This window comes from Carassius gibelio, chromosome A16, assembly GCF_023724105.1.
Source record: "Carassius gibelio isolate Cgi1373 ecotype wild population from Czech Republic chromosome A16, carGib1.2-hapl.c, whole genome shotgun sequence".
Classification (NCBI taxonomy): Eukaryota; Metazoa; Chordata; class Actinopteri; order Cypriniformes; family Cyprinidae; genus Carassius; species Carassius gibelio.
The window spans coordinates 20,336,666-20,356,477 of record NC_068386.1 but is presented as its reverse complement, the minus strand read 5'-3'; the positions used below and the strand labels follow the sequence as shown (position 1 = coordinate 20,356,477).

At 37.9% G+C, this 19,812-nt stretch overlaps 1 pseudogene; it reads left to right on the top strand.

Moving 5' to 3' along the window:
- Positions 1-500: 500 nt before the first annotated feature.
- Positions 501-11,994, top strand: LOC128030226 (1-acylglycerol-3-phosphate O-acyltransferase ABHD5-like; annotated as a pseudogene).
- The last annotated feature ends 7,818 nt before the right edge of the window (positions 11,995-19,812 follow it).

Below are 19,812 nucleotides of genomic sequence, written 5' to 3'. Positions count from 1 at the left end.
GATTGTGTCCATATAGTCTTGGCCCAATGCAGAGAGGGACCTGTGAGGGATGAAATGATAAAGACGATTTTTGATTGTTCATTGGGATATAATTGCGGTTGAGTCTCAATGGCTAGTGAACACTGGAAGAGAAACCTGTTGCAGTCCTCCGCTGATCCAGAGTATGGCACTGATCTGACTACTGGACTAGAGTAGATGTTGTTGGCCGTCGAAGAAGATACGGGATGTTGTGGTGGATGAGCCCTTGCCAAAGAAGCTGGGGTGGCGGTGTGAGGTGTCAGTTACTGCCGCGGCGTTCTTGGAATGGATCGGGCTTGCTCATCATTAGCCTTTATGGGTCCGATTTTCTGTAACAAATGGACTGGTTATTTTATTGAAGCAGGCAGAATATGACAGTGGGTGAGTAGTAAATGGAAATGTAATGAGGATCCTTACAATCAGTTCATGTACTTGCCGGATGGGGTGACAAGAGTTGTCAGTTGGGGTGTCCAGAGTGGAGGATGGTGAGCACACACCTCGGCGATGGTGAGTAGTTGAGGTTTTGATCGAAGTAACACTAGAGAGAGACTGGAGCTATGGGGTAGATAAGGCAGATAAGAGAGAGAAGGTAAACACAATAGGTAAGTATTAACAGGAGTCAACTCAAGTAACTTACCAGGGGCTAGTTCCGCTGATCAGTCACAAGTTCGGACAACTGAGGATCCGAGGTGTGTGCTTATATAGTGCTGGGGAAGATTGGTGATTGAATGGTGAACAGGTGCTGGTGATTAATATTCAGGTGAGGGAGTGTATTGTGATGAGTGTGACCGACTTGTGACAGCTCAAAACTTACAATTACTCGTGGAGTCCATTGAGCAGTGGAGGGAGAAACTGGGTCTGGAAAGTATGATTATATTAGGCCATAACTTAGTAGGATATCTGGCTGAATCCTACACAATCACATACCCAGCCATGTTTGTAACTAAAGAAAAATAAAAAGAGCACATGTTCAATTAAATATATTTATTATGATTCTAAATAAATACTTAAAATGTACAAGCAAATTTTAGCATTAAAGTACTTTTGATTAATTAACAAAAAGTCACAGATGTCATTAATTAAAGGTTGTTGCACCTTTAATGGTATTTTTTCGTGATCATAAACAATATAATAATGGTCCTGACAATGGAGTTTAGCAAATGACAGAATGTTAGATTTGACATTTCGTGAGTTTTTTTAATGCATTGGAAATTCAAAAAACTTTAACACAGTTACAACATTACTCAAGTTTTAAGACAAAACAAATTACATTATTAACTGTGAAAAAATTTTGGCCATTTATTTGCTTAATTTTAAAATATCTAAACTAATTAGTATACTTATTACTCAAAACAATTAAAGGAACACTCCACTTTTTTTTTAAAACAGTCTCATTTTTCAACTCCTCTAGAGTTAACAGTTGAGTTTTACCATTTTCGAATCCAATCTCTGGGTCTGGGGGTAGCTCTTTTAGCTTAGCTTAGCATAGATCATTGAATCTGATTAGACCGTTAGCGTTTCGCTAAAAAATGACTAAGTCCAGTTTTAAATAGGAAAAATATAGAAACTCGATGGTCATTTTTGAGCGAGATGCTAATGTTCTAATCAGATTCAATGATCTACTGTATGCTACCTAGGCTTAAAGTGCAACTGCCAGACCTGGAGATCAGCTGAATGGATTCAAAAACTGTAAAAATCAACTATTTAACTCTAGGCTGTTACGGATCACTTGGGAGGCTGAGGAGTAACAGATAAAGATTTTTATTGACACAGACACAAGCAGAGGAGCAGGTAGTGAGGGATGAGTGATAGGATGGATCCGTGCAGGCTGGGTGAAGATGTCCTGGGGTGAAGGTGAACCACACACATGCACACTGGGGATCTGGGTCTTCAGAGAATCGCTGGAGAGAGGAGTAGAAGAGGAGTTAGTCCATAGAGTAAGCATACAGGAATGACCTTGTCGCGAACGTGAGGGCGTGCATAGTGATTGCGATGTGGAACCTGGCGTTTTTGTAACAGTACCCCCCTCCCCACAGCCTGCTCCTGAGGGCCGGGGACCCCGACGACATGGTGGACGTCCTCTTCCCCTGGGAGCTGGTCGGTCAGGATGATTGGAGTGGAAGGTATCGAGTAAGGTAGGATCCAGCATGTCGTTGCGTGGGTAACCCAGGAATGTTCCTCTGGACCGTATCCTTCCCAGTCCATTAGGTATTCCAGTTGTCCACCACGCCACCGGGAGTCCAGGATGTCACTGACTGTGTAGGCTGTGCCGTCGTCTAGGAGGAGTGGAGGGGAGGCTTCGGCTTCGCCAGGTTCTGTGGAGGGAGAGACAGAAGGATGGTGAGGTTTAAGGAGAGAAACATGGAATGTTAACAAGTCCATAGGGCATCACACAATATTCGTAATGGCCAGTAGGGGTGATGAAGGCGGTCTTCCACTCATCCCCCTCACGTATCCGGATGAGGTTGTAGGCGCTGCGGAGGTCCAACTTGGTGAATACAATGGCACCACGGAGATGTTCCAAGGCAGCTGGGATGAGGGGAATTGGATACCTGAACTTCACTGTAATGTTATTGAGAGCCCGGTAATCAATGAATGGTCTCAAACCTCCGTCCTTCTCGACAAAGAAAAAGCTCGAAGCAGCAGGGGAGGTCGATGGACGAATATAACCCTGGGCCAGAACCTCCTTGATGTAATCCTCCATGGCCTTCTCCTCAGGAATGGATAGGGGATATATCCTTCCTTTAGGCACTGGTTCACCCGGCAGCAGATCTATAGCACAGTTCCACGGCCGGTGTGGAGGCAGCCTGGAGGTTCGTTTGGGGCAGAAGACGTCACTGAAGGGGTCGTAGCAGTGAGGGATTGTGATGGACTGGTTTTCCACTGGGCTCTCTATAGATGTGGAATAGACTGGAAGTTGTTCAGGGGAAGGTGTGACTGGAACTGGACAACCGGAGATACAGGTTTTGAAACAGGCCTCGTCCCACTTCAGGACTTTGCTGTGTTCCAGGAAATAACCGGATTGTGCTGGTCCAACCACGGGTGCCCTAGAGTCACATCAGCGGTGGATTCCTCCAGAACCAGAAGATGGATTTCCCACGTGGTGGAGTAGTCCAGTTTGGAGAGATATGGGACCCACATTATGGCTCACGCATCTCCTGCTTAACGGTTTGCCGGTGATAGTGTGGACTTGGTAGGCTGACGGCATTGCCATGGTAGCGAGCTTGAGCTGACGGTATCCCTGACGGTAGGTAGTCAGTAAAGCCTGTTCGTTCCATGCACTGGCGGCCGCTAGAGTCCTAAACTGAAGGGCATATTCATTGACAGACATTTTTCCCTGTTTAAGATTATACAGCTTCTCACCAATGGAAGAGTCCCAAGCAGGTCTTCCAAAAACTTCACGGAAATGGTCGATGAAGTTAGAATAAGACTGGATAACTGGGTTATTTTCAGTCCATATAGAATCTGCCCACAATAGTGCTTTACCTTGCAGCTGTGAAATAACAAAGGCTACCTTTGATCTCTCAGTAGGGTATAAGTGCGGTTGCATCTCCAGGACCAGCGAACATTGTAGGAGGAAACCGCTGCATTCCTCCACCGAACCAGAGTAGGGCGCTGGCCGGGCCATCGGACTGGCGTGAATGGGATGTGAGGAAGTGCTGACATGGTCGGCAGAAGTGCTCGCTGGTGTTAGGGATGCAGGTGTAGCCATGATTGTTTTTCGGAGTGCATCAACCAGATCTTGAAAGGGGTCCGTGAGGCTCATGCTTGTGCCTGGTGGTGATGGTCCGGTCATCTGTTATGGATCACTCAGGAGGCTGAGGAGTAACAGATAAAGATGTTTATTGACACAGAGACAAGCAGAGGAGCAGGTAGTGAGGGATGAGTGATAGGATGGATCCGTGCAGGCTGGGTGAAGACGTCCTGGGGTGAAGGTGAACCACACACGCACACTGGGGATCTGGGTCTTCTGAGAATTGCTGAAGAGAGGTAAGTAGAAGAGGAGTTAGTCCTTAGAGTAAGCATACAGGAATGACCTTGTCGCGAACGTGACCGTACAATGACTGAGTGCGTGTGTGTGGTTTTTAAGGTGCTGAGGTGATTGGGTGGTGATGAGGATAAGGTGGATGTGATCAGTATTCCGGTGATGGCATGCGTAGTGATTGCGTGGAGGTGGAACCTGGCGTGTTTGTAACATAGGGGAGTTGGAAAATGAGCCTATTTTCTTTTTCTTTTCTTTTTTTTTAAAGTGTAGTGTTACTTTAACACAGCATCAAACAATTTGTATTTGATAAAATAAATATTGGCATATGGGGTGAAATAGAGCATAGTGTAAACAAACTGTTGTTTCCTCTGTGGTCCATAACATTAAGTTAATATGTTAAATATAGTAATATGAATTTTGACATGATATTCCACACATTAATATTGTCTAATATTTTTGCAAATCCATTGCGATGTGAATGTTTTTGCATAATCCATACTGAAAAATGAAATACATTATTAAAAACTAAACATATAGCCATTATGTGTATTTTCCCCCGATTGTAGTTCTATTTCTGTAAATTTAAATTCAAACATTTACAGTTCTGTTTCAAATTAAAATTAGATTTTCAATCAGCCCTTTGATGAATCGAAACTAATTTCTTTGTGCTGTTGTAATTGTGCACTCAGGATGCAAACCACTTTTCTTCACATCCTTCCTGTTTCTCCATATCCCACGACCTTTTGTCTGTCAGCAGTTTGACCTCAGAATTTGATTTGAAACTATTTTTGTTAGCATCAGATTTCAACGGCATTAGAATTGCTGTTTCCATGAGTGTAGTTTTGCTTCTAACCTATTCAACCAATATTTGTATTTTTATTATAAATAAAAATGCACAGATGGCTACTAAAAAAAGAAAAAATTTGATAGGTGTATCTAGTTGTAACTGCTGTGGTAGGTGAAACTGTGATTGAAAATATGCCATAGACTTATTACAGTATTTCCTTCTTTTTACGCACTGTCCAGAGTAAAGCACCTGATTCTGGTGGAGGGGTTTTCCAGAGCGTCCTAAAACAGGAGACCGAGATAGACCCATTCCTGTGTGGATCAAAGCTATAGGGGCAATGCTGAGCCCTTTCAACCCTCTCGCCGGTCTCAGATTTGCTGGGCCTTTAGGTAAGATATACTCTAATCTGAGAGTGCAAATCAAATGTAATAAACGTATTAATGAGAGAAAGAGAAATGATAGCTTAGGGCTCAAGATGTGCTTGTATATCTTAAATGATGTGGAACAGTATTTGATAAAGACTGTCATTAATAAAACCCAGGGACAGATTTAGCCAAGAAATTTCACTGAAATTATTCCCTTAGTAATTGGAGCATGTCTCTTATCGTACCTCAGACCTGCCTCATATCTCATAGCTTAATTACATTGCCTTCTGTGTATATGCTGCAGTAAAATTGTTTTGCAAGAGGAAATTAGCTTTTGCAATAACCCTAGAATTTTCTAGGATCTGAATATTTGTGTTCTGAAGTTCATAGATTAATTAATGCTGTCAAACAATTAATCGCATACAAAATAAAAGTTTTTTGTTTACATAATATATGTATGTGTGTATTTATTATTTATATATTTCAGAAAGATATGTTATGTTTATATATTAAATAATTTTATTTATGAGATAAATTATATGGTTATACATATTGACATGTAAATGTTTTTTAAATATATTCTTTATGAGTGTGTATTTATATATACATAATAAATATACACAGAACACACACATACATCATGCAAACAAAAACGTTTATTTTGGATGCAATTAATCATTTGACAGCACTAATATTAATATTAATGATGATGTTCTAATCATATTTTATCAAGCTAGCTTTTAAATAACTAATCTAGGATAATATGTATTGTCTCTTTCTCTCTTTTCCTATATTTACATGATGTTAGATCATGTTGTATCTTAATTTGAGATCAGTCCAAAAAGTATGTGTCACCATTTTATTTGAGTGCTAGAATAGTATAATATCCCCTGGGCAGAAAGTCCCCAGTATTTTAGGCGTGGCATAACCTCATCCCCAGAAATCCCCTGACACAGGATGATTGTAACATCACAAGCAAGCCCAGACAGAATTTAAGTTTTTCACATTATATTTGCAGATTTTCTTTTAGGTAAATTTGCATAGTTCTGTGGAATATATATTAACATAGTTTAAAGTGTTAAATGTTGAAAGTGTTGAAAGTTTTGTTTTTACAGATGTGTGTTTTACATTGTTCTGTAGGTCCCACACTTGTGCAGACTCTGAGACTATACTTCAAAAGGAAATTTGCAGCTATATTTAATGACAACAGAGTGACAGAAGATATTTACCAACTTAATGTCCAAAGTCCAAGGTACCTAATCTATCTATCTGTCTATCTATATTATACTTTTGCTGTAAATAGTCTTGTACAAGATACATGTGACCCTGGACCAAAACCTTAAGTTGCTGCGGTATATTTGTAGAAATAGCTGCAAAAAAAAAAAAAAAAAAATTAAAATAAAAAAAACACTGTATGGTCAAAAAAAGTGTTTTTCTTTTATGCCAAAAATCATTAGGATATTAAGTAAAGATCATGTTTTCTGAAGATATTTTGTATATTTTTTTATTAGTAATATATGCGTTGCTAAAAACTTAATTTGGACAACTTTAAAGGTGATTTTCTCAGTATTTAGATTTTTTTTGGCACCATCGGAATCGAGATATTCAGATAGTTCTTTGCCAAATATTGTCTGATCCTAACAAACCATACATCGATCGAAAGCTTATTCAGATGATGTATAAATCTCAATAAAAATGTACACTTAAGACTGGTTTTGTGGTCCAGGGTCACATATATGTGTTAATGTTGAAAGGCTCATAATGGTCTGTTCTTTGTTATGATTAAAACATTTTAGCGGTGAAACAGCCTTTAAAAACATAACCATTCCGTATGGCTGGGCAAAGATGCCCATGCTGCAGAGAACTGACCTGATTCACAGCGACATCCCCATTATGGTGATATATGGCTCACGCTCCAGCTAGATGGCCACTCCGGCAATTCAATCAAAGAAATGAGGCCAAACTCCCATGTAGAGTTCTCCATTCACTGTGAGTTCTCCATTCACTGCTCAACAAACACTGTCACTCATAGAGACTTTCACATTTCCTTTCTTGATTCTTTAAGATAACAGTTATAGGTATTATTAAAAGATACTTTATCTTTGCAACATCACACAGATGAATGCATTTGCAAAACGGTGCCACATAAAAAACAAAAAAACAAATACACGATTAAAGTCGAGAAAATTACAAGAGTAAAAATTTTAAATATTTTGAGAAAAATTGTGAAATTCCCAAAGTATTGATATTGATAAGTATTTTGAGATTGAAGTCAAAATAGCGAGAATTAAGTCATAGCAATATCGAAATTTAAGGTATAATATTTTGAGATTATAGCCTATATTGCACATGCAAATGGCACGGACTGGGAGCAATGGGAGAAATTCTGGTGCCCTGGCAACTAGTGGTGAAACAGATAAAAGAATTCATGGTTCAGATCATATACAGATTTTGAGTCATGGATTGGATCATTTTTTGGATCAGCAAAAACAAAAACAAAAAAATCACTTTCTTTAATACTTCTATACCACAGTAAAATGACTAACTTAAATAATAACGTTAGTAATAAAACAAGAAAAATTACACAAATTATAAGCATAGATGAAAACAACAAATCAAAGTTACAAATATCAGAATTTAGGTGCAGAAATGTAATAATTAAGTTTAACACAATATTGCTCGCTGTTAAATTAAGTTAAATACAGATTCATTTTTGTTAGAGCTGTGGTTTTATACTGGTATTTATTGGCTGCTGTCTCTTTGAGACCAAATGCACGGACCTAACGCTGACACACATCTGATTTCTGGTCATCTGTTTCAGTTCACTTAAGACAAAAATTTCCAAAGGGACTTAGTGGCTTTTGCATCTGAGCTCTTCATATGAAGTAGTAATCAATTAACACTATTTAAAAAAAAATAATATATATTTTTTTTAAATGTTCACATTCACTCTTATTCGTATGTCTAATAGTCAAAAATGCAAACGTCTCTTGTCATGTTCATTTATGACAAATGTCATTGGCTCTAACTCGGTTAACTTATTGTTTATTTTTCGGTAGTGATTAACGTTATGTGTATTCACAAGCTGTTTTATTTACGGTATAAATGCTTGGAAATAATATTTAACATTTTCAAGTCCATTCATCATTTAGCAAGCAAGCCACCCAATAATCACAATAAGCTTTGTGCTTTGTTACTTATATTAAAACACAAAGTGTCAGCCTTCTGTCAACTTTATAATAAAATACTACAAACAATAAATGTGGTTTTACACTCTTAAACTTAAATTTGTAGTGAAATGACTACATTCGTGTTAGTTCAAAGTGAAGTGAAAGTGACATTCAGCCAAGTATGGGGACCCATACTCAGAATTTGTGCTCTGCATTTAACCCATCCGAAATGCACACACACAGAGCAGTGAACACACACACACTGTGAGCACACACCGGAGCAGTGGGCAGCCATTTCTGCTGCGGCGCCCGGGGAGCAGTTGGGGGTTCGATGCCTTGCTCAAGGGCACCTAAGTCGTGGTATTGAAGGTGGAGAGAGAGCTGTACATGCACTACCCCCACCCACAATTCCTGCCGGCCCGAGACTAGAACTCACAACCCTTCGATTGGGAGTCCGACTCTCTAACCATTAGGCCACGACTTCCCCGCAAGCAGCAAGTAAATATTTGCAGCACGGAATAAACATGAATAAATATTTGATTTATGAATACATGTAAAAAAAGATAAGAATTTAATACAAACTAATGTTTCATGAAATCAATCAAATGACAGGTTGGATGCAACATATATTTTTTTTTGTGTGGAGTAGCCTATAGGTGGAATTTTCACATTAACTTCATGCAATATAACACGATTTCGTTATTGTTATTTTGACATTATCCTTAAAAATATTATGACAATCTTATTTAGTTATTATTTTTCAACGTGCCCCGAAGGCTATTTGAACTGCATGCAAACACAATCTTGGCAGAACCACAAACACCATTAAAAAAGTGTCACAAAATAAAGTTGACGATACTGACTCACCATCTCTTGAGGACGCGCACCTTTAGAGAGAAATGCATCTTTATGGATTAGCCTACTTAATGAAAGTGTTTTTGTTTCCGATTTAAATTATTTAATTTCAAAGTATTTAAAGCATTCTATTAAATATATTTATCATGTCTGTGAGGAGGCAAGTATTCACTGAGTTTCGGTTCATCATTTATTGTGAAGCGCTCCTGCCCAAGACCAAGATGACAGAAAGCGCATTCTGTTTGTTTACCTTATTTTACAAAAGCACAGACTTGATAATAGTGTGTGTGCACAGAAATAAAAGTAGACCCTTTACAATTCCGAATGATGTATTACTCTTACCTTTATTTGGAAAAATTATAGCATATGTTAAGATTCTACTCTTAAGAAAAAAAATTCAAGTGATTGTGCTGGGGCCTCAATGTCCTGCAAAGCGCGCTTCAGCTTACACTTTCCGCACAAACAACTGTAACTTATATGCATCTAAAAGAACACGTTTATCTAGTTTTTTTTATTAATATTGTGAATTGTGTGAAGTGTTTTATGTCTATAGATTTTATTTTAGGCAAGTCATGTTGATTTGAAAAGGCTCAATTGATCAAACATATGCTCAACTCAGTTCGCCACTGGCCGCTTGGTCTTTGCTTTAAAAAAAACTTGAATTTTAAAAACATAAAATGTTCCAAACCTGTACTGGCCTATTTGCTGCAACAGCAGCTGTGTAAAGGGGAAGAAAAAAAGAGAGAGAGAGAGAGAGAGAGAGAGAGAGAGAGAGAGAGAGAATAAAAAGACATGTCCTCGGGTCAGATTAAAGGTTCCCCCTCGGCTCGGCGGGCCCCCAATACGCCCGGACCCATATGCACCTTCATAATAGGCCTGCCCTGCATACACAGACGCTAAACCCCTGATTTCTATGATAAAACGGTTTTCTAATAAAGTACTACATCTTTCCACGAACTGTCGTTGCGTTATGACAGTGACAGTAAGACTCGCCTTCTTTGATTTGATTGGCCATCTCAATCAAGTTAACATTTACGAGCGCTTTTGGACCACTGAGGCAGACCAGCCTAAAAACACTTTTACAACTTTTTGTAATCCTAACAACAAACAGCGTTAAACATTTTTAACACGGTCTTATACTGTCTATATCAGTTATGTCTATTATAGTCTTTTAAATGACAGAATGGGTGTAAAAACAAAAAAAAAAAAAATAGACATAAATGACAAGATGATTCTCCTGCACAATCTGACTTTGCTGCAGCCTGGAATTGAACTACTGGTTTCGTCTGGTCAGAGGAGAACTGGCCCCCCAACTGAGCCTGGTTTCTCCCAAGGTTTTTTTCTCCATTCTGTCACCGATGGAGTTTCGGTTCCTTGCTGTCGTCACCTCTTGCTTAGTAGGTGTCACTTCATCTACAGCGATATCATTCACTTGATTGCACAGATACTTTTTAAACTGAACAGAGATGACATCACTGAATAAATAAAGGTGAACTGACTTGACATTAAATGCAGGCCAGGAGCGAGGCCCTCTAGAGGCGAGAGGCCCTGTGTAGTCGCACACTTGGCACAGCTCTTGCGACGGTATTCCGTGCTGAACAGTGGGGCCTGCTCCGTAAGGATCACGGCTCATCTACGATCCGCTGCACCCCTACTGGCAACTTATTTGAATATATGGGATTATTAGAAGAAATCATACCATGTGTCATATATTCGCAGTAACAGTATTCTTGCATTCATTATATGTAGACTGCCAGCCACCCAATAATCCGACTTTTGTCTGTCTGCCCAAATCCAACTTTTTTGTGAATCTGATTGAAATCTGATCATATTTAGAAAGTTCATATGCCTGAAAAAGGCAACAAAATACATGAAATCCAATATTTGCAAATCCTTTTCGAGGTAAACATTAAAGAGTGCTTATATGGATCAGTTGAAATTCACTGTGTGGACAGTCAGTTACTTAAACCAGATTCTATCCATATTTGCCCAAATTGGATTTGGGCTGACAGTCTGAACGAGGCTAATGTAGTTCAAAATGGATTTTCAAAAATTTAATTTCATGTAGTTTGTTGCCTTTCAGATAATCTAAATATTTGGATTTCAATCAGATTGGCACAAAAATCTGATTTGGGTCTGGACAAGCCTGAACAAGGTTTTATTCAGTTTTACAATGCCTTCGTGAAATCTTTGAATTATTTGGAAATTTAGTTATACAAAAAGAGACAAGAGAGAATATTGCTTTTACATCACTATCTTTGCGGGGGTTCAAAATAAACACCCACAGTTTATTATTATTTATTATGGCTCTTCTGATACACATATTTTGTTCTTGTTAATATTATGCTGTGCCTGTGTACTGTTTAACTAATGTAAAACTTCTTATTGACATGCATTAGTTTTAGGCCATACGAGGTGCAGGACATTATGTGTATGCTGACCAGCCAGAGGATTTCAGCCAGAAGATACTTCATGTCTGTGAAACAATAAGCTGAAGAGTGATGATGAAGGTACTTCCTGTCAGGAGCTCCTCAAACATGGCTTTCTGCAGAAGTGTGTATCTCAACATTAGCTTGCGCATGTCAGCGTATTATCTTTACTGCATCCTAATTTTGGATCCGAGAGTCTGGAAGCCACTTGATTTCAAAACCAGATGTTTGTTTGCACCACTACTGACTTTTTACTTTTATGTTTATATTCTAAGTTTTTTAGTAAATATTAGTTTTATTTATATAGAATTTAAAGGGATGGTTCACCCAAAAATAAAGATTTACTGTTTACTCACCCTCGGGCCAAAAATATTTTTTAGCTGAAACCGTGGTCCTTGGTGATTTATAAAATGAAAAAAAAAAAAAAAACCTATTCAAGGAACATTAAATTAATACTTTTGGTTCCTGATGATATATTGTGGTATTATGAAGCGAAACAATTGGTCTGGACAAGAAAAAGAGCATCATTTACAACAATGTTACATGTTCTCCATAGCCTAATGCAAACGGTCATGAGTGATTTCTGGTTTGTCAGTGAATCATTATTTTGAAAGGTTTTTTTTTTTTTACCAATTGGACTGAACACTTTGAAACTCGAGCAGAACAGATCTACACATTACTCATTTAAAACTCACTTATAGAAGTGCCTGACAGTCACTCTTACTCTAAATAAGGTCTTATGATGCCAGAGATATTAGCATGCGTGAACCAAGCTCTTGAATGAAGCAACAGAAAGCATGTGTTCTCTGGTCATGGAGTACACATTACGCGCTTCACTTAATGTAACCTGAACTTTTTCATGTAAGATTCCCGCAAAATCGTTTTAAGTGCCGCAATTTCCAAAACATTTAGCTGTATACTCAGCCATTTAAAAATCCATCTTGCACTTATCTTTTCCTGCAGGCTGGTTTTACAGTTTTCACAAATTTGATAAAAAGATACTGAGCCTCAGGCAGTCTGTTAAGTGTTCAGGCAAAATAAAAGTCAATATTTAGTGATAAAGTGATAAACATTCAGTGATAAATAGCCTTTTTTTTTAAGGAACATTGATTTAATGTCAGTATTAGTATTTTTTTTATTAAATTGAGGTTGTCAGAAAGATTTTGCAAATAGCATTTGTTCGGGTTTATATTTTTCCAGTTTTGACAAATCTGTTTTTCATGTGCCAACTCAGAGGTCTCTTGTTAATTTTAATAATAATAAACTTCTTTTATGAGTCTCTTGAGGACACCTGCCCTCTGTCCAAAAACACTTGTCATGACTCTGTGGCCCAATCGTTGCCTGGAGACCATTATGACACAGCAGGTAGAAAATGCTTCTATGATTTACAGGTCATAAATTACACTCTTAAAAATAAAGGTGCTACTCAATGCCATAGATTAACCTTTTTGTCTAAATTAAATTTAAAACAAATTTATGCATTTAGCAGACACTTTTATCCAAAGCGACTTACATTGCATTCAGGCTAACAATTTTTCCGAACATGTGTTCCCCGGGATTCAGACCCCCAACCTACCACTTGAGCTATAGGAACAAAACTATATGGTTCCAAAAAGAACATTTCTGTTTCAAAAAAGCTTATTTGTGGGAAAGAAGGTTCTTCAGATTTTAAAAAGGTAAGAAAGAGATGGTTCTTTAAAGAACCTTTGTCTGAATGGTTCTTTGTGGAACCAAAAAATAGTTATTCTATGGCAATGTTTAAGTATTTCTTATGCATTTTTAACACTCTTTTTATGGAGATATTTTAAGCTTTTATCAAAAGCTACTGATAGGGTATATTCTTAGTGTCCAAAAGTCACCATTCTGAAGGTCTGTACATAATGTCGGTTCATATCCACAAGAGGGCACAATGTAACACTGCAGGGATGTTACCACCCTGACTAACACACACACACACGCACACACGCACACACACACACACACACACACACACTCAGAGACCAAGCAGTTAATTCACATACACTTACTGACACTGACTATAGAGTCAATGCAGTTAAGTATCAAGGGCAAAGTAAAGCCATTATAATATCCGCTACATCAATAATATGAACCCTAGCTCAACCCACAGGAAGCACTTTATAACTCAACTTCCTGTGCAAGTGGTAACACTAAATGACCATGAGTGCTTTGCTGAATTAATGTAAACAGCACATGAAAGTACATGATAGTCTTGTGGTGTGTGGAGTATTAGATGTGTGAGTCTGAATCACAAATATTTGCTGATGAGGCATGAAAATATGTTTTTTCCCTAATAAAATGCAACAGACACTGTGTGTGTCTATTTACATAAAAATACATAGCTGTTTTATTCATTTTATTGATTTTAGCTTAGTACGAGTACAATACAGTTCAGAGGGGCTTGGTAAGATTTTTTATTATTTATTTATTTTAATGCTCACCAATGCTATGTTTATTTGATCAAAAATGCAGCAAAGTATATAACACCAGCAACAGAAAAGCTGAGTAGGTTTTATTTAATTTTATAATATTGATATTTAAGATTTAATTTTTGATAGCTTGAATTGAGCACTAATATAGAATTTATTTATTTATGTATTTGAATCATGGCCTGAACTAACTTTTTTATGTTAAAATTACATTTGTTTTTCTGTAGTATTTACTTCACCACAGAATAATATTTATCAGTGTATTATTATAATTTTATATTTTTTTAGATTTTATATTATATTTTATAATTTGTGGCCTAATGGTTAGAGAGTTGGACTGGAAATCGAATGGTTGTGAGTTCGAGTCTCGGGCTGGCAGGAATTGTGTGCATGTACAGTTCTCTCTCCACATTCAATACCCCAACTTAAGCCCCTTTCACACTGCCATTCCGGCAAATACAGCGGTAAAGTGTTCCTGTAATTGTTCCCTGGTCGCTAGATTTGGCACTTTCACACAGCCAGTGATGACCCGGTATATGTGCGTGCTTTCACACACAACCCTTGAAGATCCCGTAACGACACGTGACATCAGCGCGTGACGTGTAATGTACGAGTCGACAACGCTTGGCACGTTATACTTTAACTGAAGCAAGCAAACGATCTCTGCGTCAGCGCGGAAAGTGAGGAACTAACTGATCTCTGCTTCATTACAGTTTGCACATGTGTTTTCGTCGCGAATGTTGATCTTCCTTCAAAACAGCCGGTAAAAGAGTCGCGCGATAACGCGCGTCATCACTTCGATACCGAATTAGATCTGGCTTTTGTTCACACAGCGCTCGTTCCGGATCGATTACCGCAATGTTACTATGTCCCCGACCCGGGTTCGATTCGGTAATCAATTCCGGGACGTGGTTGCTTTCACACAGAAGGCGACCAGGCAATGTTACGGGAATATTGCGGGTCCGACGTGCAGTGTGAAAGGGGCTTTAGGTGCCCTTGAGCAAGGCACCGAACCCCCAACTGCTCCCCGGGCGCCGCAGCATAAATGGCTGCCCACTGCTCCGGGTGTGTGTTCACAGTGTGTGTGTGTGTTTACTGCTCTGTGTGTGTGCACTTCAGATGGGTTAAATGCAGAGCAAAAATTCTGAGTATGGGTCACCATACTTGGCTGAATGTCACGTCACTTATAATTTGAATCTATTCAATGAATCATTTAATAAAACTCTTACTGACCTCAAGCTTCTCAAAAGTAGTAAATATGAATATGAGAACAAGCTTATTTTAGATAGAGAACTTTAAATTATACACTATTTTAGAGCTGTGAAAGCCAGTATATTCAAAGGGGGGGGGGGGGGGGGGGTGAAATGCTATTTCATGCATACTGAGTTTTTTACACTGTTAAAGAGTTGGATTCCCATGCTAAACATGGACAAAGTTTCAAAAATTAAGTTGTACGTTTGAAGGAGTATTTTTGTTCCAAAAATACCTCTTCTGGTTTGTCACAAGTTTCGGAAAGTTTTTTTCAAGTATGGGTCTGTGTGACGTTAGATGGAGCGGAATTTCCTTATATGGGTCCTACGGGCACGTCTGCCGGAAGAGCGAGCGCTCCCTTAGAGCAGAGCACAGCAGAGACATTCACTGAACAGAGCGAGAGACCGAATTGTCACAAAAGAAGTGTGTTTTTGGTTGCCAGGGCAAGACAACCCTGCACAGATTACCAAAAAAAAAAAAAAAAAACAGCATTAAGGGACCAGTGGATGGAGTTTATTTTTACAGAGCATCAACGGAGTTTGTGCAAGTGTTATTGTTTGTTCCCTGCATTTCGAAGATGCTTGTTTTACAAACAAGGCCCAGTTCGATGCTGGATTTGCACATTGTTTATTTCTTAAGGATAATGCAGTCCCAACGAAAAAGGGTCACGATCGTGTGTTGGAACCGCAGGCGGTGAGTAAAACTGCTTCAAATATCTCTGTGTTGTTAACTTAGCTATCGGCGTGTAAGCACATCAAGTAAACAACATGCAATGTTGTCATCAAACTGCACTTTTCCACATGTACACCTTAAAAAAAAGAAATGACAACATAAAGTGGAACTTAGTCATTTTCCAAAACCGCTAAGCAAATATATACAGTTCCAATACATACCACATAGAGATGTCCTGCTGTAGTCATTGCTGCTGCTGCTCTTTGTTAAATTTCAGCCTCGGGATCTGATTCTGGATCATAAATAAACAGCTGAATCTGACTGTTAGCCATGGTTTGTTTTGGATGATGTTTTTTTCCTCAGGGTAATGTCACAGTTTCCAGATGCTCTCAACGCAAAAGCCTACTGGCGCTCGTGATTCTTTAGCTCACGCCTCCAGCCGGTCTTGTTTTTCCGGGAAAAATCGATACAGACTATCTTTCTCTTATAAATATAATAAAACTAAAGACTTTTTGGAGTTATGAAGGATGCAGTACTACTCTATAGGTACTCAAGATTAACAGGATATTGAGTGAAAACGAGCATTTCACCCCCACTTTAAGGAGTAGTATATTCACAGTATATAAAAAGCTAGGCAAAATATTCCTGGATCACATGCTGGTTTTACAAAATTGAGTGCACATTTGATGGTCATTTCACGAGGCCAATATGATGTTATGATGTTGTAGGTCACATGACAACATGTGAAAACATGGTCGATGTAGCATGTCCAGATTGAATTCATACTACATAGAAACATACTTTCACAAAATATAGTTGGTTTTATTTTCCAGCCTTATTAAATGTAGATTGCATGCTTTCAGAAGCAGCTATACACTTCCAAACAGCCCACTGGAAAAAAAAGAAAATCTGGTTTGTTTCTCCTAGACAGAAATGAGATTAGAAGGACACTTTAACTTTCAAGTTTCTTATTTTCACTCTTAGAAAAAATTAAAATACAAAGAAAAATTCAGTAGGAGTGTAACATTATTGCAATTTTATAGAATAACTAATTCTAATGTTATAGAAGTGTTCTATTATTTGATTGCTTTCAGGATTGATTATAAATATCTCTACCGTCACTTTTTGATAAATTAGATATGTCCTTACTGAATAAAAATATAAATTTCTTTTAAATAAATAAATGAATGAATAAATACATCAATCAATCTTACTAACCCTAGACTTTTGAACAGATTGTGTACCTTACCAAAAGAGGAAGTCTGCAGCCAAAAGTCAGTAGGAATTCAAATATTTCTAATATTTCGAAAATTATCAGGGCTACACTATTTACATTCATTTCAATACCCGAACTGCACTTTAACATTCGTGCCATTATGTCTATTTTTATTTTTCCTTAGGGATTGTCCTTAGACAAGTTACTTCATTGAAACATAACCTTTTACAGCTCAAACAGAATCCCCATCAACTTTAATTTTTATGGACAAAAACTCAAAAACTTATTCATTAATTCATTTTTTCTATTGCATTTTCATATTATTCATGCTCCAGACTGTGTGGTGTTTACCCAAGGCAGTGAGCTATTTAGTTTACTTTTAAGAACACCTGAGATGCGTCATACCAAAAAAACAGATACCACAAACTGTTCAACCTTGCGAGTCTCCTCTCTGAGTCACACACAGATATGAGGTTAATCTGTGGGAGTGTGTTTTCCCTTCTAGAAGTACAGCACTAGAGCTACACGAAAGCAACAGAGAGGGAGGGGATGCAGTGCTCTATGGGTCGTCTCAGTATACGGCTGAAGGAGGTCTTCACACAGCCCTCGGCAGACAGGGCTCTGTTGGGTTGCTAGGAGACCAGCCCGGCGCCTATATTAGATCTCATTTATTAAATTCCCCCTTCTCTAGCACCGATTTCTCACCATCTCTCAGACTTCTCTCTATCGCTCTCTCTCTCTCTCTCTGCATAGGCTGAGAAAACAGAGATGTACAGCATAGGCTGCACACAGATCTGCAATGGTGCACAAATTCACATAATTATACCACTTCCTCAGGGTTTTACAGTATGACTTATTGTAAGTTGCATGTGTGTTTATAACTGTAGCTGGACTGTGATCTGGATTCTGACATGGCCACTTCTGAACATTACTGTTGTTGTTGTTGTTTTTAGTCGACGTGCATGGAAATTTACCCTAACTACTATAGAGTGCTGATGACTACCACTACTACTAAAAAAAAAAAAAAAAAAAAAAATCAGTTATGCTACAATTTTAGCCCCCACAAAATTAAATGTACTGTGTGAGGGATGAATAAATATTGCTTTTGAAATCATTAATAGAAAAAATTGACGTGCAGTTAGAATTAGAACAAGTCTGTATGATAGAGGACAGACCTCTGAGATGCACTTTAAATTGACCTTGAAAAAAAATCAACAATTTTAATTACAAATAATTAAAATATTTGTCTTTATTGTCAGTGGTGAAAACAGTTGTGGTGTTTGATATTATGTTTTTTCTGAATTATTTGATGAATAGACAGTTCTAATGTAGAACAAGAACAATGCACACACACACACACACACACACACACACACACACACACACACACACACACATATATATATATATATATATATATATATACATGTGTGTTTGTAGCCATTGCACTGTGTCACTATAGATAAAAAATGAAATGTGTAATTACTGTATAGTCGTAATGGTCATGTTGGCAGCTGAACTTTATTTAATGTGTCAGTGACCTCCCAGTCTGAATAAATGTGTACATCACACATAATTTAATAGTGAGAAAAAAGAGTGAAGTGGCATATTTTGAATCCTTTGGTCAAATCCTAGTGGTAAAACTTCACAATAGTAAATTTTCTTAAAGTTCGAGAGAGAATGTTTGTAAACCTTAGGGGGAATCATATAGATGTATGTGAGAATCAGTTTGCTCTGTGTTCACGTGTCTATTCATTCATTTAGACCCTCATTAGTTAATGCCTCAGTGATTGCTTCCTGTGGTCCTCAAGGAGCCAATTATTAGGCATCACAGACAGGAAATGACTGAATGTAAGGCCGCAGGAGTGATTTTAAAAACCAAAAATGTATGGATAGTAACTCTAATATTCCATAAATATGAATAGTCTCGTTGTCTGTCTGACTATTATGTGTCTTATGCAGCAGGGGATTTTTCACTACAATTAATGAATTAACAAACATGAAGTATGATCCATGTTCTTATCTCTGCCTGTCATCTCTCTAAAGTGTGATCAAGGACATATTCTAATATTCTTCTTAAACGTCTTTTTAAACAGCAGCTGTTAGTAACATGGAAAGAGCTTCGTAAAGCAGGTGGTCTCATCATTAAATTACTGTGCCAAAATCATTTTGTGATTTTGAATCTCAGCTGCATTCATATGTCAAAATATCATTGCATTTACAAATCGCTCAAGTACAGATAAATTTGTTCTCCTTAATCTGATTTCAAACAAAATAACAACATGGAAAGTCTTGGTAAGATGAAATGTAATTACAACTTGTCTCTCTGGTACTGTTAAACAAGAACTAATTAATGAAAATAAAAATGCAATCACATTTAAACCATGATCACACTAGACATGAAGCAAGCAAAATTTCTATGAACACTACTAATTGAGCATATATCCGAACTGTGAAAATATGCAATGTACTCCATTTTACTGCAACTGTCACATGTTTGTTCTTGATTTCCTTATATTGTCTTTCCTGTTCCTGTCCTCATTATGTGAATTTAGTTCCAGCTGTGTTTCACTAATTAGTTCATCTGTTCCCAAGTGTGTCCCATTGTATTGTGTGT